At 43.5% G+C, this 22,919-nt stretch overlaps 1 non-coding gene across 1 annotated transcript; it reads left to right on the forward strand.

Moving 5' to 3' along the window:
* The first annotated feature begins 227 nt into the window (after positions 1-227).
* LOC114895138 lies at positions 228-362 on the forward strand. Its single transcript, XR_003793443.1, has one exon. It is a non-coding gene; the product is annotated as a small nucleolar RNA SNORA70 (small nucleolar RNA).
* Positions 363-22,919: the final 22,557 nt, after the last annotated feature.

The following is a 22,919-nucleotide window of genomic DNA, read 5'->3' on the forward strand; positions in this document are numbered from 1 at the left end:
TTTCCTCCCCCCGAGTCCTCCCCCCTTCTCTGTATCTATAACTCTGTTTCTGAAACAGGTAACTTAATTTTAATAATGTATTTCATTTCACCTAATGTATTTTAAATGTCCTCATTTCAAACATAATCAACATAAAAATTATTAAAGAGATAGTGTACATATTGTGTATTTTTCACACTGATCGGCCATCACAGTTGAGACACAACATTTTTCATAGTTCATGTGATTTGCAGACAATTAAGCTGACCATGCTCTTTTCCCCATGGGGGCCCGGTGTGCAATGGCTGCAAACAGTAGCCTCGTCGGTAGCGTATGCAGCCTGTTGCCTGTGGTGGTTGCCCTAAGGGGCCTTGGAGACAGCCCTTGCCCGTGGACATCGTGACTGGTGTGCTGTCCCCAATCTAGGCTCCAGACAGGTATGCACGGTGCCTTTGGAAAGCCCCAGGGCACAGTGGCCAGGGTCCACATTGGCCAAGTCATAATGTCCATCAGCAGCAAGCTGCAGAACAAGGAGCATGTGATTGAGGCCCTCCACAGGGCCAAGATCAAGTTCCCTGGCAGCCAGAAGATCCACAGCTCCAAGAAGTGGGGATTTACTAAGCTTAATGCAGATGAATTTGAAGACATGGTGGCAGAAAAGCGTCATCCTGGATAGCTCTGGAGCCAAACACATCCCTAATCGTGTTCCTTGGACAGATGGTGGACAGTGCAGTTCCCTGCACTCATGAGAGCCTTGGTGCTGTCCCTTCTTTACACACACCCACCAATAAATTCTACTGTCCCTTCTATACACACACCCACCAATAAATTCTACTTTCCTGTCCAAAAAAAATAGTTCAAGTGAAAGGTATCTCTACTCAAACAATAAAGTTGTGTTTCACAGGAAAACATATTTACTCTCCTTTAGTTTGAAGATTTAAATTAATTAAAATGAAACAAAATTAAGGATTCAATTCCTCGGTGGCAGTAGCCCTATTTCAAGCGCTCAGCAGTCACACGTGGCCGTGGCCTGCTGTTATGGACTGGACAGCTCTCACCCAAGGGGGCCCCTGGGATGTTCACGCAGTCCAAGTCTGCTGCCAATCTTCCAGCAAGAACTTATTGGGTTAGAATAGACATAGTTTGTGCACATCCTGGCTTTATGGGCTGAAATGTGTGCCTCCAAATTCATGCGTTGAAGCCCTAACTCTGAGGTAATCACATTACAATGAGGTCACTAAGGTGGGCCCTAATCCAATATGACTGGTGTCCTCATAAGGAGAGGGGAGGGAATTTGGGCACAAGGAGAGACGTAATACCAGCACGCACACAGAGGAAAGGCCACGCGAGGACACAGCGAGAAGGTGGCCGTCTGCAAACGAGGGAGATGGGCTTCAGAAAAACCAACCCTACCAACACCTTGATCTTGGACTTCCAGCCTCCAGAAGTGAGAAAATAAATTACCTCCACTAATATTTGCTATTATTTAGAACATTGCACATATTTCCAATAACTTAAAAATGAATGCCTAGGGCTTCCCTGGTGGCGCAGTGGTTGAGAGTCCGCCTGCCAATGCAGGGGACACGGGTTCGTGCCCCGGTCCGGGAGGATCCCACATGCTGTGGAGCGGCTGGGCCCATGAGCCATGGCCGCTGAGCCTGCACGTCCGGAGCCTGTGCTTCGCAACGGGAGAGGCCACAACAGTGAGAGGCCCGCGTAACGCAAAAAAAAAAAAAAAAAAAGAATGTCTATTCTTCACATCTACTAATCCCCCCAGGAAGTACAACTTTTTCCCACTAGATTTAAATAATAAATCCACTCATGGTAGGAGATTCTGAAGCTGCCCAGTCTGTGGTATTTTGTTACGGGAGCCCAAGCAGCTAATAAGGCCCAACACACAGAGGGTTAAGAAAAATCTGGTAAGGGCTTCACCATTTCAGATGTGCTCTTCCCATTTTGTCACAGGCTTCGTACTTGAATGTCCCACAGATCCTTAGAGCTTGGATCTCTGAAAATCAATTTAAGAAACACACACGTCCAAGGGTGTGTGTGTGTGTGTGTGTGTGTGTGTGTGTCTTTAGCTGGCTTTGTGCACAAGTTTTTTAGTGGCTGTTTGGCCAGGATGTTGCGTGTGTTTTCCATTTGGAAGGTGGGAAGTGAATGAGTCACACTGACAAACCACAGACACGCGGCTTTGAGGCTCAAAATGAAGTGTTGGTGGCCATCCTCTTGCCTTTGTCCATCACAGACGTGGAGCCTCTTCATCATCACCCACGTTCGTTAACAGCGTCTGTGTCTATGCTAATACAATCAGGAAACGAGGCAACCCATCTCTTCCTTCCCAGAGAGAACAGGGTGATCAGCCATTAGTGATTCACACTGATGAGCCTCCGCTAATTGAGCAGAATGTAATTAGTGATTACATAATATTTGAGCTCTTGCAACTGTCATTAGTGTCCACAATTCACCAGAGATGAGCCCTCCTGAATGGAGTGTGATTGCCGCGGCTAAATCTAGTTAATCTGGGGTATCTTAATCAACACGGGATGTGCTTTAGGCAGCACTTAAAAGCTCTGGTGACCTCGGAGAAAACCCTGCCATCCACCAAGTTCTGGATTGCTTACGATAGGGATCCTTTTCCAAAGAGAAATTTAATAATTAAATGGCCTGGAAAACTTGAGGGCAGAGTTATTGGATGATATTAACACATTTAGATTTTTCTGTAACAGGTATGGTGACCAAAACGTTGTACTGGTGCTGGCCTTAATTTATGACACATCTGATATTGACTCAGGGTGTGTTATCTGCTGAAGTTATAGTAGTTTTTGTAATGTGGCTAGGAGAACAGGATTAAGAAATAGTTCTTTATAAGAGGAAAGATGACTATTTATAATGGCCCTCTCAGAGCACACTTTTGAAAGTTCGTTTTATGGAACAAAACTTTAGAAGCAATAACATTAGAGTGATATTTTGCTTCCTGTAACAAGGAAAAGTTGGGTTCATGAGATATTACGTTTCACTGTGTCCTGAAGTCAAGATGGATTTTCAAGGCATTTGTAGCAGGAGCTCTTGGTGCCTGACCCCATGTTCCTCAGTCAATGAGTTCACCTGCAGCTGCATTGGACAGCTCTCACGTATACTGTAAACTTCCTACCCCAAGCATCTTTACCACCTTGTTTTTCTTCTCAAAGGCTTTCTTCAGCACCCCGTGAAATTGGTCAACCCACTTGTAGGACAACCTGTAAGTGTCAAGGATTCAACAACTCTGGGGTAAGTCTCAACAAAAGAGGGCTGGGAGTTGGTGGATCAATACCCCAGCTCCCCACTCTGAGGATGTGTTCCACAGGGTTTCTCAGAGGGTTTCCAGCACCACGGAGTCTATAGTGATAACCTGCTTGTAAGTACTGTTCTCCCTCCCCTGCCTCACTTCCTGACTCCCTCCGTGTATTTCCTGGGGTCACCTCCCGTGATGGTTAATTTTATGTGTCAACTGGGCTGGCCGTGCGGTGCCCAGATTAAACATTACTTCTGTGTGATCTGTGAGGGTGTTTCCAGAGGTTAGCATTTGAACTTGTAGACTCAGTAAAGTAGATTGCCTTTCCCAGTGTGGGTAGGCATCATCCCATCCAGAGAGGGCCTGAAGAGAACAAAATGCAGAAAAAGAAATTTGCCCCCTTTTTTTCCTGCCTCACTGTTGCGCTGGGAGCCTTCCTAAGTCTCCAGGAAGGAGACAGCAGATCATGGGAATTTTCAGTCTCCATAATTGTGTGAGCCAATTCCTCATTATGTATAATCTCCTATTGAATCTGTTCCTCTGGAGAACCTTGACTAATCACCTTGCAAACAAACTACAGGCACTCAAGCCCTTGTGCAGGGTCTGCTTTTGAAGAAACCCAACTAAAAATCCTTCCCTTCTTACCCTCCTCCCAATCCCAATACTTCATCACCCTAAGAGAATGTAACCAACTGTGATAACTTCCAGTAGCCTCACTGTAGGCGTGGCAAGCCCTCTTGGTATGAAGTTTTTACCACTGAATTTATGTGAATTAAAACCTTTTATACCAACCATAATTTGTGCTTTAAGTACAACGACAGTACACATAAATGGTTGTTTCCAATGTGAAATTTACACAGGTTTACAAATTTCAAAGGTCCGAGCGACTTAACATGGTCCAGTTTTTCATAAAATAATACGACTATTGAAGATCCAAGGAAAACAGCAACTCATGATTTATGGGATTTTCTCCTGTTTACGTATTTTATATAAATAATAAATATACTGGCATCTTTGCTTTGTAAGGTGCTTTCTGGTGGTTGTTTAAACAGCTCAGCCTTTCAGATATTGTTTTAGAAAAGTTCTGCTGAGTAATCATAATTGACACGAACTTAGATCAACACTTACTCTGTGCCAGGCACTGTGCTAAGCTTTCTGCTGTAAGAGCTATTATCATCCCCACTTACAGGTGAGGAAAATGGGGCTTAAAAAGGTTGTGATGTCTTGCCTAAGGCCACATGACCTCTAAGCGGAGCAGGCAAGAGTCAGCCTAGGCACTCCTTACCTTAAAGGCCGTCATTAATTTTGAGATGAGAAAACTGCCCTTAGGGCTCTTCTACTCTGAGGGGCAGCAGGGGTGCTGGGATTTATGGCTCCTTGGGAAGAGACGTTATGGATTTATGTCTCTTTGAATGGCCCACACAATGTTAGATGGGAGCAGCATCTTGCCCTGGTCAGGACATGCACAGGAGGGACCTGTGCTGTCCCCATAACTCCCCTGTCAGATCAAACCAAAGTCATTTCCCAGCTGATTTGCTAGATACTGCACCTGGCCTGGCCTCCTTTCCTGTCCTTCTGCCCCACTCTCCCACGGGTTTTTCCTGGGCTGAGGACTCAGTAAGCCATTTCACAGGAATGCTCATCTCAGGGACTATTTCTGGAGAACCCAGTCTAAGACAGAACTTAAGAAAGAGTCTATCAGTTCTAGGAGCCAACATCACCCAGGAAGGTAAACCTGCAAGACCAACTTGAATTGGGAAGCATGAACAAGGTTTTTCATTATTTGAAATAAAATACGATTGAAATACAGTTGGAAAAGATTTGAATGTCTATCAATAATGGATGAATTGAATAAATTACAGCACATTCATACAATGGAATAATATGCAACCATAAAAAAGAATGAAGAGACTTCATTTTAAATTAGTAGAAGTAAATTCAATCTACTGAATAGGAGGAAAAAAATAGAAAAAAAATGCACTGAAGAGAAAATGTAAAATAAGAAGGTAGAGTAACATCTAGTATATTACTAATTGTAATAAATATATGTGGCTTAAAAACAGACTCTTGGACTGTATTTTATTTATTTTTTATTTATTTTATTTATTTGGTTGTGCTGGGTCTTAGTTGCATCAGGCAGGCTCCTTAGTTGTGGCCGGTGGGCTCCTTAGTTGTGGTTGGCGGGCTCCTTTACTGTGGCATGTGAACTCTTAGTTGTGGCAGGCATGTGGGATCTAGTTCCCTGACCAGGGATCAAACACAGGTCCCCTGCACTGGGAGCGTGGAGTCTTAACCACTGCGCCACCAGGAAAGTCCCCAGACTGAATTTTAAAATCCAATGATATATGCAAGAGACACTCTTAAAGTGGAAAGGTAAAGAAAATTTGAAACTAATGGGATGAAAATGCTATACCAGGAAAATACAAATCAAAGTAAAGCTGGTGTAGCAAACTTAACATTCAACAAAATAAAATTCAAGGCAAAATATCGTTAATAACGAAATGTTATTTAACTGCAGAGGAAAAGTAAGACAAAAACTATATATCTGTCCTAACTACATATAGCCCTTCTATACCAAGCAACAGCTGATAGAACAGCAGGGAGAATTGGATAAAGCATTAGTTGTTTTTGAGGCTTTAATATAGCGCTTTCAGAAACTATTAGACCAAGTAGATTAAAAATAAGATATAAAAACCAGAATAGTACAGTATAGCTTGAGCTCAGACATATATAGAGCTCTATATTGAGAAACAGAGAGATTGATTTTTCTTGATCACCAAGGAACTTTTAAATTTAAATTTATTTATTTATTTATGGCTGTGTTGGGTCTTCCTTGCCGCACAAAGGCTTTCTCTAGTTGCGGTGAGCAGGGGCTACTCTTTGTTGCGGTGCATGGGCTTCTCATTGCGGTAGCTTCTCTTGTTGTGGACCATGGCCTTTAGGTACGTGAGCTTCAGTAGTTGTGGTACACAGGCTCAGTAGCTGTGGCTCACAGGCTCTAGAGTGCAGGCTCAGTAGTTGTGGTGCACAGGCTTAGTTGCTCCACGGCATGTGGGATCTTCCTGGACCAGGGATCAAACCCATGTCCCCTGCATTGGCAGGCGGATTCTTAACCACTGCACCACCAGGGAAGTCCCCACCAAGGAACATTGTTGAAAAAAAATGTTGTACTAGGCCAAAAAGTAAACCTCAGTACGTTCCAAATAACCAAATATTATATTTTCTCTATTTGGCTATTTTCTCTGACATAATGGGATCAATTAGAAATGAATACCATTTTTAGAAATTATAGCTAATATATTATATATATATATATCAGCTAATATATAGCTGATATATTTATAAATTAAAATATATATTACTAATTAACCCCTGAGTTAAAAATGAAATAAATAAGGAACAAAGGAATATTTAAAACTGAATGATAATTAAGTCCTCCTTTTCAAAATTTATGGTTCTTAGCTAAATATAGCACTTACAAGGAAGTTTTTCACCTTGAAATATTAATTAGGAAACCAGAAATATTAATAATAAATATTCAACAAAAAAAATCTGGAAAAAGCATAACAAGGTAAGTACAAAAGAAGAAAGGAATAAAGAGCAGACATTCATGAAAGAGAGAAAAAAATAAATGAGTTCTGAGACCAAAAATGCGTTCTTTGAAAAGATGGAAAAGATAGTCTGACTTCTGACCTCTGCAAATAATGACAAAGAGTAAACAACTACAGACACACCAGAAACTTAAAGGAAAAGAATATTATTATATATGTATGCAAGTGATTAAAAATCCTACATGAAATGGTTAAATTCCTAGAAAATGATATAACATCCCCAAATTTGTATACAAATAATAGATAACTTGAATAACTAATAACTATTAAATAAATTGAAATTATGGTCAAAGACCTATTTTTCCCCAAACCTCACATGCCTAGATGGTTAAGATAAATTCTTAAAAAGGTTTTGAAGGAGCCGCTAATTCTTGTCTTAAATAAGGTGTTCCAGAAGATAGTGGAAAAAATGTCTGCTTGAACCCTTTTATGGCGTTATCTTGGGTCTAAGACTTGACAAGAACAATACAAAGAAAGAAGATCTTAGGTCCATTTCATTAATGAACAGAAACCCTATATAAAATATCGGTTAACTGAACCCAACAGCATATAGAAATATTTCAAGTTCAAGTAGGATTTATCCCAGGAAAGTAAGGATGGTACATTCTCCATAATAATTAACTGAAGGAGAAAGTCATGGGATTTTCTTAATTAACACAGAAAAAGTATTTGATATGGTTCAATACCTATTCATGACCAATTTAGCAAATCAAGAACAGAAGGGAACTTCTTTTAGTTGATAAAAGTTTTATACCAAAAGTTGCAGAAATAATTCTACTTAATCGAAAATTCATTCCTTTTAATATAAAACATTGTTTGAAAGGGGTCATTGGCTGGAGGACACCAGGTAGAATTAATACAATAACACAATAATGAAAGCAGAGGGACTAACTGACCAAATGCCTAGATGAACGCTACCGCTGAAATTCTCATTCCTTTTTTGGAGCTTCCCAGAAAGCTAGAATTCTCTTCCATCCAGATACAAGACCGGAAGACTCCATTCCTGGAAATCTGAACATCCCCAAAGGAAAAATCCAAAAACTTTTTTCTTCTTCAATATTGCCTTGGCTATTCTTGGCCCTTTTCATTTCCATATGAATTTCAGAATCAATTTTTGTTAGTCATTATTAGGAATATAATGGTGTAGTGGCTCATAAAAAATGGCCCTTGGTGTATTTTGTTATTCAAATTGAATCTAGCAAACAACAGAGTGAGACAAGTAGGAAATATCCGTACTTTCATTCAGCTCAACAGCAAAGCTCTGTAAAGCATAATTTGTTCTAATGCATATAGCTTTAAATCTTCGGCATTGTTGGCTACGCATTTGCAGTCGTGTTGCTCATAAAGGGAGGCGTTTCACCTTCAAGTTCTCTTCATGTTACTGTAGCCACCTCTACTTGGCGTAAAGAAAAGGGCTTGCCCAACAACTGTTGGTAGCTTTTGGTTTTTCTTCATTGAGAAACTTCAATATTTTTCTTAAGCTGAGTGAAACTTTGATAACTTACCGGGTTGAGTATTTTAAAACTTCAAACACTACTGAAAAAAACTGTAGACGCTTTGCTTTTACACCCTGGATGCTGGCTGTATCCACATCCTGGTTATCACCGGGGCTTCATGCTACCATCTGCTGCTGTTTTCAAACCACAACATAAACATAGGGTCAGGTTCATTGTCATCGATAATGATTGTATATCCTCATTTCCAGTACTTTTTCTTTTTTGCGGTATGCGGGCCTCTCACTGTTGTGGCCTCTCCACTTGCGGAGCACAGGCTCCAGATGCGCAGGCTCAGCGGCCATGGCTCACGGGCCCAGCTGCTCCGCGGCATGTGGGATCTTCCCGGACCGGGGCACGAACCTGTGTCCCCTGCATCGGCAGGTGGACTCTCAACCGCTGCGCCACCAGGGAAGCCCTATAAGCATCTTTTAAAACTTTTTCTCAGTTACAAAAAACTCTATATAACGTTGAAAATGCCAGTATCTTTCTTTATATTTGGTTAATTTAACTAGTGTTGTCGTGAGGAAGTCTTCCCCTCATGACTTAGCAGTTTCCAAATAGGTGATCACTACACCAGCTGAAGCACCAACTGTGCGTCTTGGATAAATTAAATCTCAGCCTTAGGATATGTATTCAATGCACAGAGATGAGCAAAAGGTTAACTATTGAGAAATCTGAGTATTTTTCTAAGGGTATTTATTTAGGATTTTAAATGGACTTTCAGCTGTGTTTCTGAAAGGATCTGCAAAAATATCCTAAACATTTTCTACACTGGCTCAGCTCACTTTCCTTTCCTTACATGAAAACCTGGTGTCATTGGCTCATTCCTAGAGTTTTTCTACCTGTCAGATGAGACACTGCTGATCTCAGTCTCATGACTTTCTGCTAAATTGAGTTGGCTTGACTGCTTGACACTAACTCAGGAAGTTTTGTACAATGGAATATGACTCAGCCATAAAAGGAATGAAATACTGCCATTTGCAGCAATGCAGATGGACCTAGAGAATATCACGCTTAGTGAAACATCAGACAGAGAAAGATATACTGTACGATATCACTTATATGTGGAATCTAAAAAATAACGTACATGAATGTGTATGCAAAACAGAAACGTTTTCCTTTTCCTTCTCGCGCCCTCCAGGGACTTGCGCGTGGCTCGCCATGGTTGCAGACCCTGCATTGCAATTCTCTTCTGATCCTCAATAAACCTATCTTTCCTGGAGAAATATCTGACAGTCTGTTTGCTTCATGTCAACAAAGAACGTTCAGCTGTCTCAGACTTCAAGAGAAAAGATATAGCTGTGAAAGGAAGAAATGCCAGAAACTGTGGCAGCCATCCCAAGACCTGGAACGCTAAGGCCTGAGAACCAATATCCTGAGGATGGCCATACAGAAAGATGGTGTGAAAGATGTACCCAGTGAGAACTGCTGTGTGCAGACCTCCTGGCTGAGAGTGTCTCAAGCACTCCAGAAACATTCTCTCAATCAGAAATATCCCTTCCTGGCAGAGTCAAGATGGCAAACGAGGAGGACGTAGAATTCCCATCTCCTCACAACTAGGGCCCCTAGCAGGCACTGGTGGGGGACCACAGACACCTAAGGGGACAGGAGGAACCCCCAGCGACCAGGTAGGATGTGGGGTGTGGGGGGAGAGTGAAGGGGGAGGAGAAGTGGAGGCGGAACGGGACTGGTGCCCCTGAGGGGCAGCTGGGGGAGGGGAAGGGATCCCACGCCCAAATGGGGTTAAATTGGGGAGCCACTGGGAGGGCAGAGGATCAAAAGGGAGCGTGGCCAGGTTTCCCCTGCCCACTTGGGCCCCCAGGAACCTGCTGAGATCCCGGGCCTGATCCTCTGCCCACCGAGGCCCCCTCCAGCCACGCAGGTCCTGAGGGGGTGGGAGGGAGGGAAGGGGGAGCAAAAGTAAAGGGCAGACCTCCGGGAGGGGACCCCTGAGGGGTGGCTGGGGGAGGGGAGGAGTTCCTACACCCAGAGGGACCCACCCACGGTTAGGGGTCCAGCGGCAACTGGGGAGACCCTGGGGGAGATGGTGGGGGAGGGGCACGAAGGAGCGGAAGGGAACGTGGCCAGTGCCTTCCCTGTCCACTTAGGCACTGGGGAGCCTGCTGGGCTCCCGGGTCTAATCTTCTGCCCTTGGAGCCTCCCCCCTGCCACTCTGACCCCAAGCCCTGTCCCTACATCCTGACCCAGGGCCCTACCTCTACACTCGGAGACCCCCTCTGAGACCCCCTCCAACTGCACTGGGCCTAAACCCCACCCACACACCCTCACTCAGAGCCCTACAGCCAAACTCTGGAACTCCACACTTCAGAGGCCCGCCTTTTGGCCTCTCCCCTTCCACGCAGGTCCTAAGTAGAGGCCCTGCCCAACGCTTGAAGGAAGCCCCGCCTAGGCCCCGCCCCACGCTCAAACGCACCCCCACACCCGCCTAGGTCCCACCTCACCCGAAACCCTGCCCCCGTCTAAGTTCCACACCTGCCTAAACGCCGCCCCCAGAGCCAAGGCTTTTTCTTTTTCCTCTTTAGATTGGGGTTCTGTTTTACCTTGTTGATTCATTGCTGTTGATTCTTTTATATTTTTATTTTTCCTAATAAATCTTTTATTTTTCTAATTTTATTTTATTCTTTGTACTTTGTTATTGTTCTCTCCTTTTGGTTTGTTACCTCCACCCATTTTTTTTTCTTTTTTCTGTTGTGGTTTTATTTTACCTTGCTGCAATTGTTTCAAGTATACTTTTATTATTCCTAATATATTTTTTGTCTTTCTACTTTTATTTTGTTTTTTATTCTTTGATATTGTACTGCTCCTTTTTTTCTTTCTTTCTTCCTTTTTTTTTTTAACTTTGCCATGAAGTTTGCAGGATCTTGGTTCCCAGCCCAGAGGTCAGGCCTGAGCTCCTGTGTTGGGAGCCAGGAGTCCAAACCGCTGGACTAACAGAGAACCTCAGACCCCCAAGGGAATATCAATTGGAGTGAGACCTCCTGGAGGTCCTCATCTCAGCACCAAGACCTGGCTCTATCCAACTGCCTGCAAACTCCAGTGCTGGACGTCTCGAGCCAAGCAACCAGTAAGACAGGAACACAGCAGCACCCATCAAAAAAATAAAAAAAAAAAGAAACGACAAAAAAAAATGTTACAGATGAAGGAGCAAGGTAAAAACCTACAAGACCAAATAAATGAAGACGAAATAGGCAACCTACCTGAAGAAGAATTCAGAGTAATGATAGTAAAGATGATCCAAAATCTCAGAAACAGAATGGAGAAAATACAAGAAACGTTTAACAAGGATCTAGAGGAACTAAAGAGCAACCAAACAGTGATGAACCACACAATTACTGAAATTAAAAATACTCTAGAAGGAATCAGTAACAGAATAACTGAGGCAGAAGAACGGATAAGTGAGCTGGAAGATAAAATGGTGGAAGTAACTACCACAGAGCAGAATAAAGAAAAAAGAATGAAAAGGACTGAGGACAGTCTCAGAGATCTCTGGGACAACATAAATGCACTAACATTCAAATTATAGGGGTCCCAGAAAAAAAGAGAAAAAGAAAGGGTCTGAGAAAATATTTGAGAAGATTATAGTTGAAAACCTCCCTAACATGGCAAAGGAAATAGTCAGTCAAGTCCAGGAAGCACAGAGAGCACCATATAGGATAAACCCAAAGAGAAACATGCCGAGACACCTATTAATCAAACTATCAAAAATTAAATACAAAGAAAAAATATTAAAAACAACAAGGGAAAAGCAACAAGTAACATACAAGGGAATCTCCATAAGGTTAACATCTGATCTATCAGCAGAAACTCTGCAAGCCAGAATGGAGTGGCAGGACATATTTAAAGTGAGGAAAGGGAAAAACCTACAACTGAGATTACTCTACCCAGGAAGGATCTCATTCAGATTCGATGGAGAAATTAAAACCTTTACAGATAAGCAAAAGTTAAGAGAATTCAGCACCACTAAACCAGCTTTACAACAAATGCTAAAGGAACTTCTCTAGGCAGGAAACACAAGAGAAGGAAAAGACCTACAATAACAAACTCAAAACAATTAAGAAAATGGTAATAGGAACTTACATATTGATAATTACCTTAAATGTTAATGGATTAAATGCTCCAACCAAAAGATGTAGACTGGCTGAATGGATACAAAAATAAGACCTGTACATACGCTGTCTGCAAGAGACCCACTTCAGACCTAGGAACACATACAGACTGAAAGTGAGGGGATGGAAAAAGATATTACATGCAAATAGAAATCAGAAGAAAGCTGGAGTAGCAGTTCTCATGTCAGACAAAATAGACTTCAAAATAAAGACTATTACAAGAGACAAAGAAGGACACTACATAATGGTCAAGGGATCAATCCAAAAGAAGATATAACAATTGTAAATACTTATGCACCCAACATAGGAGCACCTCAATACAAAAGGCAAATATTAACAGCCACAAATGGGGAAATCGACAGTAACACGATCATGGTAGGGGACTTTAACACTCCACTTTCACCAATGGACAGATTATCCAAAATGAAAATAAATAAGGAAACACAAGCTTTAAATGATACATTAAACAAGATGGACTTAATTGATATTTATAGGACATTCCATCCAAAAACAACACAATACACTTTCTTCTCAAGTGCTCTTGGAACATTCTCCAGGATAGATCATATCTTGGGTCACAAATAAGCCTTGGTAAATTTAAGAAAATTGAAACTGTATAAAGTATTTTTTCTGACCACAACACTATGAGACTAGATATCTATTGCAAATCTGTAAAAAATACAAACACAGGCTAAACAATACACTATTTAATAACCAAGAGATTACTGAAGAAATCAAAGGGAAATCAAAAAATACCTAGAAACAACTGACAATAAAAACATGATGACCTAAAACCAGCAGCAAAAGCAGATCTAAGAGGGAGGTTTATAGCAATACAGTCCTACCTCAAGAAACAAGAAACATCTCAAATAAACACCCTAACCTTACACCTAAAGCAATTAGAGAAAGAAGAACAAAAAACCCCAAATGTTAGCAGAAGGAAAGAAATCATAAAGATCAGATCAGAAATAAATGAAAAAGAAATGAAGGAAACAAGAGCAAAGATCAATAAAACTAAAACTGGTTCTCTGAGAAGATAAACAAAATTGATAAGCCATTAGCCAGACTCATCCAAAAAAAAAGGGAGAAGACTCAAATCGATAGAATTAGAAATGAAAAAGGAGAAGTAACAAGTGACACTGCAGAAATACAAAGATCATGAGAGGTTACTACAAGCAACTATATGCCAATAAAATGGACAACCTGGAAGGAATGGACACATTCTTAGAAAATCACAACCTTCCGAGACCGAACCAGGAAGAAATAGAAAATATTAACAGACCAATCACAAGCACTGAAATTTAAACTGTGATTAAAAATCTTCCAACAAACAAAAGCCCAGGATCAGATGGCTTCACAGGTGAATTCTATCAAACATTTACAGACGAGCTAACACCTATCCTTCTCAAACTCTTCCAAAATATAGCAGAAGGAGGAACACTCCCAAATTCATTCTATGAGGCCACCATCTCCCTGATACCAAAACCAGACAAAGATGTCACAAAAAAAGAGAACTACAGGCCAATATCTCTGATGAACATAGATGCAAAAATCCTCAACAAAATATTAGCAAACAGAATCCAACAGCACATTAAAAGGATCATACACCATGATCAAGCGGGGTTTATCCCAGGAATGCAAGGATTCTTCATATACGCAAATCAATCAATGTGATACAGCATATTAACAAATTGAAGGATAAAAACCATATGATCATCTCAATAGATGCAGAAAAAGTTTTTGACAAAATTCAACACCGATTTATGATAAAAACTGTCTAGAAGGTAGGCATAGAGGGAACCTACCTCAACATAGTAAAGGCCATATATGACAAACCCACAGCCAACATTGTTCTCAATGGTGAAAAACTGAAACCGTTTCCTCTAAGATCAGGAACAAGACAAGGTTGCCCACATTCACCACTATTATTCAACATAGTTTTGAAAGTTTTAGCCATGGCAATCAGAGAAGAAAAAGAAATAAAAGGAATCCAAATTGGAAAAGAAGAAGTAAAACTGTCACTATTTGCAGATGACATGATACTATACATAGAGAATCCTAAAGATGCTACCAGAAAACTACTAGAGCAAATCAATGAATTTGGTAAAGTAGCAGGATACAAAATTAATGCACAGAAATCTCTTGCATTCCTATACGCTAATGATGAAAAATCTGAAAGTGAACTTAAGGAAACACTTCCATTTACCATTGCAACCAAAAGATTAAAATACCTAGGAATAAACCTACCTAGGGAGACAAAAGACCTGTATGCAGAAAACTATAAGACACTGATGAAAGAAATTAAAGATGATACAAACAGACGGAGAGATATACTATGTTCTTGGATTGGAAGAATCAACATTGTGAAAATGACTATACTACCCAAAGCAATCTACAGATTCAGTGCAATCCCCATCAAACTACCAATGGCATTTTTCACAGAACTAGAACAAAAAATTTCACAATTTGTATGGAAGCACAAAAGACCCCGAATAGCCAAAGCAATCTTGAGAAAGAAAAATGGAGCTGGAGGAATCAGGCTCCTGGACTTCAGACTATTCTACAAAGCTACAGTAATCAAGACAGTATGGTATTGGCACAAGAACACAAATATAGATCAATGGAATAGGATAGAAAGCCCAGAGATAAACCCAAACACATATGGTCACCTTATCTTTGATAAAGGAGGCAAGCATATACAATGGAGAAAAGACAGCCTCTTCAATAAGTGGTGCTGGGAAAACTGGACAGCTACATGTAAAAGAATGAAATTAGAACTATTCCTAACACCATACTCAAAAATAAACTCAAAATGGATTATAGACTTAAGTGTAAGGTCCAACACTATAAAACTCTTAGAGGAAAACATAGGCAGAACACTATGACATAAATCACAGCAAGATCCTTTTTGACCCACCTCCTAGAGAAATGGAAATAAAAACAAAAATAAACAAATGGGACCTAATGAAACTTAAAAGCTTTTGCACTGCAAAGGAAACCGAAAACAAGACAAAGAGACAACCCCAAAGAATGGGAGAAAATATTTGCAAATGAAGCAATTGACAAAGGATCAATCTCCAAGATATACAAGCAGCTCATGCAGCTCAATATCAAAAAAAAACAGCCTAATCCAAAAATGGGCAGAAGATCTAAAGAGACATTTTTCCAAAGAAGACATACAGATTGCCAACAAACACACAAAAAGATGCTCAACATCACTAATCATTAGAGAAATGCAAATCAAAACTACAATGAGGTGTCACCTCACACCGGTCAGAATGGCCATCATCAAAATATCTACAAACAATAAATGCTGTAGAGGGCATGGAGAAAAGGGAACCCTCTTGCACTGTTAGTGGGGATGTAAACTGATACAGCCACTATGGAGAATAGTATGGAGGTTCCTTAAAAAACTAAAAACAGAACTACCATATGACCCAGCAATCCCACTACTGGGCATATACCCTGAGAAAACCGTAATTCAAAAAGAGTCATGTACCACAATGTTCATTGTAGCTCTATTTACAATACCCAGGACATGGAATCAACCTAAGTGTCCATTGACAGATGAATGGATAAAGAAGATGTGGCACATATATACAATGGACTATTACTCAACCATAAAAAGTAATGAAATTGAGTTATTTGTAGTGAGGTGGATGGACCTAGAGTCTGTCATACAGAGTGAAGTAAGTCAGAAAGAGAAAAATAAATACCGTATGCTAACACATATATATGGAATCTAAAAAAAAAAAAGGTTCGATTAACCTAGGGGCAGGACAGGAATAAAGACGCAGAAGTAGAGAATGGACTTGAGGACACAGGGAGGTGAAGGGTAAGCTGGGACGAAGTGAGAGTGGCATGGACATACATACACTACCAAATGTAAAACAGATAGCTAGTGGGAAGCAGCTACATAGCACAGGGAGATCAGCTCAGTGCTTTGCGACCACCTAGAGGGGTGGGATAAGGAGGGTGGGAAGGAGATGCAAGAGGGAGGGGATGTGGGGATGTATGCATAGAGCTGATTCACTCTGTTATACAGCAGAAACTAACACAACACTGTTAAGCAATTATACTCCAATAAAGATGTTAAAAAAAATAAAACAGAAACAGACTCACAGGTAGAAACAAAGGCGTGGTTACCAGTGGGAAGGGGGAAGTGGGGAAGGGCATGCTAGGGGTATGGGAATAAGAGATACAAACTACTATGTATTAAATAGATAAGCCACAAGGATATATTGTACAGCACAGGGAATTACAGCCATTATCTTGGAATAATTTATAATGGAATATAATCTGCAAAATTACTGAATCACTATGCTGTACATCTGAAACATACTATTGTAAATCAACTATATTTTAATTTAAAAAAAAGAAGTTTTATGGATAGCAAAAGTTTCTAAGGGGCTCCTTTCAATGTGACCTCTGACCTCAAAGATTACTTTCTGGCATCTCCGCCCTCTTGTACCCTCCGTTCTCTCTGTTTTCTGGAAGAGATCCCGTGTGAAGCTGCCCCACAGTTTCACCGAGGGCTCCATTTCACGACCCCTCCTGCTGCATTGCCTATTTATTTATAACTTAGACGGAACCCTGCGGAGATCTTCCCCTCAGCTGGCCTAGATTTATACAACCTATGAGCTACAGCTCAGTCTAAAACTGTGACTAAGCTGACAGCAAGCAGAAAAGATCTTTTTGGAGTAGTGTCTTCAAGGATGGAGAAGGGTCCAAGCAGCGTGGAAACGAATGTGTTAAATTCACTCTAACTGGATTAAGGGTCTCCTGGCCAGCAAGCATCTTCCCTTTGTCTCAGCAGGCTCCCGGCTGGCAGACGGGCTCACAGTTTGCTTTCAAGTATCTTGGCCTGGCCAAAGGATCTGGTGTTTAAAAGGAAAGAGGCACATGAAGACTTCCCCCGTCTGCAACACTCTGGGCAAAGAATATTCTTTGCCGGGTGATCTTTGGCTGTTGCAACCTGTGAGAATTAACAGTTCAAATAAAGGTCCTTCTCCATTTGAGAACAAGCAATTCATTCAAGCACAGTTTCCTGCTCCAAGCTGAGGTCTTTTGTATTTTTGCATCAGCATTTTCCCTCTCTGTCCATCCCTCCCTCCATCTCTGGGGTGATGGAAGAGGGAAGATAAATTATAGTCAGGGTCCCACTTGCTGCTCTGTTATAGTCTGAATGGTTTAGCCACTAGGCCCCTGGTGAGCAGGAGAAGAGCTGAATTCTGAGTTTGGGGAGCATAGCAGATGCTGTCGGTACCCTGCCCATACTCCCTCAGCCAACCCCAGAGGTGGCCTGTGGACTGTTCCCTCACTCACTGAGCTTCCTTCCACCAGGCACACCATGGAGTGCTAGGGAGTAAACACACCAGGAGTGACCCTCAACCAATGGGAATTAGCGGAAAAACATTCCAGTGTCCTGGCCCCTCAGAGGGCCCTGGGAGAATGGAGCCCTGGGTGACACCGTGGTGACACCCTCACTCATGCATATCGGGCTCCTTCGTGCCTAACTGTCATCACGTCCTCACAGGGCTGCTGACATTAGCTCCCAAACAAACCTTCTGAATTCAAGTCCTCATCTCAGGCTCTGCTTTGGGGGGATCGCAAACGAAGTCAGGCAGCCTGGACCACTGGCTGCGGCTGCCACGTGAGGGCCAGAGAAGCAGTGGCGGGAGAGGCAGCCTTGCCTGTAGTAGCCGCCCGGGTGCTGGGAGTTGTTTACCACGTCCCGTCCCATTTTAAGTTGGTTCTTTTTTTTTGTTTTTGCGATACGCGGGCCTCTCACTGTTGTGGCCTCTCCCGTTGCGGAGCACAGGCTCTGGACGCGCAGGCTCAGCGGCCATGGCTCACGGGCCCAGCCGCTCCGCGGCATGTGGGATCTTCCCGGACCAGGGCACGAACCCATGTCCCCTGTATCAGCAGGCGGACTCTCAACCATTGCGCCACCAGGGAAGCCCTTAAGTTGGTTCTTGCCCCTCGATGATAGACACCACAGTCAGAGCAGGACGGTGTCCAGCAGGGTTCCCGAGTGCCGTAGAGCACAGGGCTCCCACTCAGGAGAGGGGCCAGTGGAGGCTGAGATCCAGGCCTGCCCAGCTCTGCCCACCAGGCCTGAGCCTTGGCAGGGGGTTGGGGCAGCAGAGAAAGGGGGTCTTTTGCTAGTTGGTGCAACCAGTGGGGACACCAGTCATCTCCCCATAGGGGTGGCTTTTCTAATTTGCCCAAAGAGTCTTTAAGTCTAGCAGCCCTGCCCAGTGGAGGATCACAAATTGGGTTGCCAACTGTGGTCTTTTACCTGGTTCCCATCTTCCCGAGGAAGATGCTCTGTGCTGCCCAGGGCGAGGTCCCAGGGCAACTGGAGGCCCTGTTCCGGGAGAACCCTGCCTCGCAAAGGTCACCACCTCCAAGGGAAACTCTGGGACTAAGGTCGCCTCCCACCATCATACCATAAAAACCATTGAAATACAGTGCAGCTGTTCATTTGATTTTCATTAAATTGATTTGCGTAAACTTATATTCACAGGTCACTGAAAAGAAATAACTCGTATAAACTATTGGGCAGTTACTAGTGAAACTAAACATATGCATACCAGCAATTTCACTCCTAGGCATAGGTTCAAGAGAAATGATTGAATATGTCTACAAAACACGTGTTCAGACTGATAGTTCTTCATTTCAAAACCATGGAAATCCTTGTTCTTGCACACGCAGAAATAAGTCAAAAGACCTGAACACCAGGCTCCTCTTCTTTGCCCATTATGGGGGCTCCGTCGCCTGGTGTGTCCTTCGTCTTCTCTGAGCCCAGTGAGTAGGTGACAACCTTTACACCCACAGGGCTGGGTGGCCCATGAGGCTCTCACACTGCAGAAGCGCCTCTGAGCCACAGCCCACGAGCACTGCCCCAGGCCTCATTTGCTCATCTGTGAAATAAAGGAGTCCAATGAGATGATTTCTTCTTTCGACATAGCTTTAGGGTTTTTTGCAAAAAATTGTGTAGTTGTTACAAAAAAAGCTAAACAATACAGGAGGCATAAAGAAGAAGAATAAAGAATCTTACCTCCCAGGGATGACTGCCATGAACAATTAGGTAAATATTCTTTCTGACACCTCTCTACATGGATTGCACACCCCCGTGCACTCCTCAAAGCCCACCGCCCAGCTTTTACCTCCAGCTGTTGCCACGGCCCCCAGCTGTGCAGGTGTAACCCCGCTCCCCCCCCACAAGGTGGAGCTCTTGTGCCCATCCTGGTTCAGGGGCTCACTGGAAGCAGAAGGGAGCAAAGACCCCACGGGGCAACCCCTGACCCATGGGGCCCGGATCTGGTGGATAAAAACATCTCTCACTTGTTCTGCAAGAGGACAATTCTGAGGCTGTCTACACATCTTCTCAGAGGGTCCCAAACAGGACTGAGCACAGGGTGATAGGCTCAACAACTATCCTTGGGTTGGCTCTTCCTGTGTCACTCTCCTCCAGCCCTCCCCTCCTGTGCCTGTGATCACTTTCCACAATAAACTGCCCACTGGTGAGCCCTTATCTCAGGCCGATCTGGGGGGAACCACATACCCTAAGACCTGTGTGTGTGTGTGTGAATGTGTGTGAATGTATATACATTTCAAATAAAGGCTCCATGCTATAACACTATTCTATAACCTGAATTTACACTTTCTGTGTCAGTAGGTATATAGCTATATCCTGATTTCTATTTTCTATTATAGAAAATCATGTACCATGCTTTATGTAACTCATTAGATGGTTTCTGGGTTTTTGTTGTCTCACGTAGGACTCCACCCTCGAATGAAAATAAGCTGGATAATTTCTGAAGTCTTGGCCAGTAGGAACTAATCAGCCTTGAGAATGCAACTCTGATTGGTAGCCGGAAATGTCATTTCTATCTCACCAGTTAAGAGCTTCCTCTGATCCTTGCCTGGGGTCTAGTCTCAGCCTGACCCCATGGGGTGCTCTGGAGGGTGAATTGCACCACGGAGTTTACATCCCTACAGGCACATGTGAACCCTTAAGAAACAGTCACTGGACACTGGCTGCCCATGGAGTGGACTCATACCCCCTCGCCCGCCCCTAGCCACCCCCCACCCCCAGGTAGCTTCCCTTTTGGCCAAGGGCCGTGCTCCAGAGAAGGAGGTAGATGAGAGCCGCTGGCGGCCACCACTCCCAGCAGCTGGGGGACAGGTACATGGCCTGGTTAAGGGGAGCTGGGCAGGGCATCAGCGGCGTGCATATAATGTATAGAATTACACATGTACAAAATATTACCTTAGCGAGCATATGCGCACGTATAGAATATCACTTTACTGGAATTATAGGTTCTTTCTCTTTATGATATATGTGGATTATCAATTTTCAATCCACACCTTTGCTATATACTCGGTAAGGCTGCCCCGCCCATCCCATTTCTAAATACTCTGATGAAGATGTATTAGAGTAGGTCTCAGCTAAGCCGCGGCAAAATCAGCACTTAAGATGTGATGCACCATTAGGCGTATCGTAGTAACTAACGGCCCTTCATGAGCCAGTGTTTCCAAGCTGCATAAAAACCAGTTCCCGAAGTCACATGAGGTCCCTGGGGACCCTCTCACGTCGCCAGGACAGTGCGGTTTGTCACACCTCCAGTCCCCTCCCGCTGAGTCCGCATCCCACCCCTTCTTCCAGCCAGCCTTGCGCCTCCTCGTCCCTTGCCTCGCTCACTGCCGCCCTCTAGAGGCCGCTCCGCCGGGCGCCCTGCATTTGCCCCGCGGGTCCTACGGGAAGGAAGCCCATAGGCGTCTCTGACCCGGGACCCCAGCTCTTCCGCGGAAGAGTGAAGGAAGCCTACACCCTGCTTTTTCACCTCTGGGCATCTCCAGGTCGCTGCTGCTCTCCTCCGAGCGACCTGTCTCCCCTGCCTGGGTTTCCTTCCCACGCCGCGCATCCGAGTGCACCTGCAGCTCCGAGGGGGTCCCGGGAGGGCCTGTCCCCGGGTCTGTCCCCGGCTCTCCTACCGAGAAGCAGCCCCACCCCTGTCCCACCTGTCGGCCTCTTTGAGACAGCTGTCCAACGGGAGGAAGGGCAGTGCCCACCTCATTGGGCGTTAGGAGGCTTCAAGGAGCTGACAGGTGGAAGGTGCCCAGCACAGTGCCTGGTCTGTGCAGGGACTTAATACATGTTTGCTATTATTGGCGTAAGGTCACCCAACCACTAGCTTTCCTGCGTCTCATCAAATTCCAAGGTAAAGATGGACCTTTTCATTTGTCCATGTCTAGGTTGAATTAAAAGTGTCTGGCAGCCTCGGTGAGGGCTGGACCAAGTCTGTCTCAGCGCTGATATGGCTGGGAGACAGAAAGCAGCTAGGATGCAGCCCAGCTTTAGGCAAGCAGTGTGGGTTTTAGGGTTGGAGAGAAGTGGGTTGGCATTCTGGCTAACTCACCTGAGCCTCGGCTTTCTCATCAGTAAAATGGGAAAGCAGTGCCTCCATCACAGGGTCTTTATGGGGACTAAATGAGGAAGCAGAGCCTGGTGGTTGAGAGTGTAGTAGGTTCTAGGGCAAGACTGCTTGGCTGTACACAGTTATACAACTGCCATCTATTAGTTGTGTGACTGTGCGCAAGCTTCTTGACCTCTTTGTGCCTCAGTTTTTCCATCTATGAACTGGGAAAACAGTAACATCTACTTTGCAGTAGATTAAATGAGTTAACATCTATGCTAAACACTTATCTATGGTAAGCACTTAATAAACAGGAAGCTCTTTATAAGTATTATAGAACTACTATATCACTATTAGTATAAATTAATTATTAGCATAAAATGAAGAGGATGACAAGTAGTGAGAACACAGTTTTTATGAGTTGAATTTAGTATAATATAAAATGTTAGTTGTTTTGTGTATTTGCCCCAAATTTGAAATAACGCATCTCCCTGAAATAAAAATTAATCCAGAATGGTGTCATTTCAAAGCTGACAGGTTTGGGGGATTGTACACTGGTTTAGGCTGTTGCCACGTGGCTGGTAATCAGAAATATTCACCTCCTTTTTTGGGGGATTAGTGTTGAGTTATGCAGGCTTTGCACCATGCAGTTGCTTCAGTGCGTGAAGTGCCACCACCCTGTGGGTACAAAGCCCTTGAAGGCTGTCTGATGTGGAAGAGGCAATTACTATGGAGGTGTGGTCTTCAGTCAGGTACCGAGCAAACCACTTGGGTTCCCATGAGCTTGGCTGTGCCCGATTCCTCTTCCACTAGCCTAGAGGGACTCCTTAGGAATCGAAGGGTGGGTGACATCACCACCCTGATGTCACTACCTGGCATGGAGTTTCCTTCCCCAAAAGCCTGTTTTTTTTTTTTTTTTTTTTTGCGGTACGCGGGCCTCTCACTATTGTGGCCTCTCCCGTTACGGAGCACAGGCTCCGGACGCACAGGCTCAGCGGCCATGGCTC

Source organism: Monodon monoceros, unplaced genomic scaffold, assembly GCF_005190385.1.
Source record: "Monodon monoceros isolate NGI ecotype Baffin Bay Population unplaced genomic scaffold, NGI_Narwhal_1 Super_Scaffold_13, whole genome shotgun sequence".
NCBI classification, from domain to species: Eukaryota; Metazoa; Chordata; class Mammalia; order Artiodactyla; family Monodontidae; genus Monodon; species Monodon monoceros.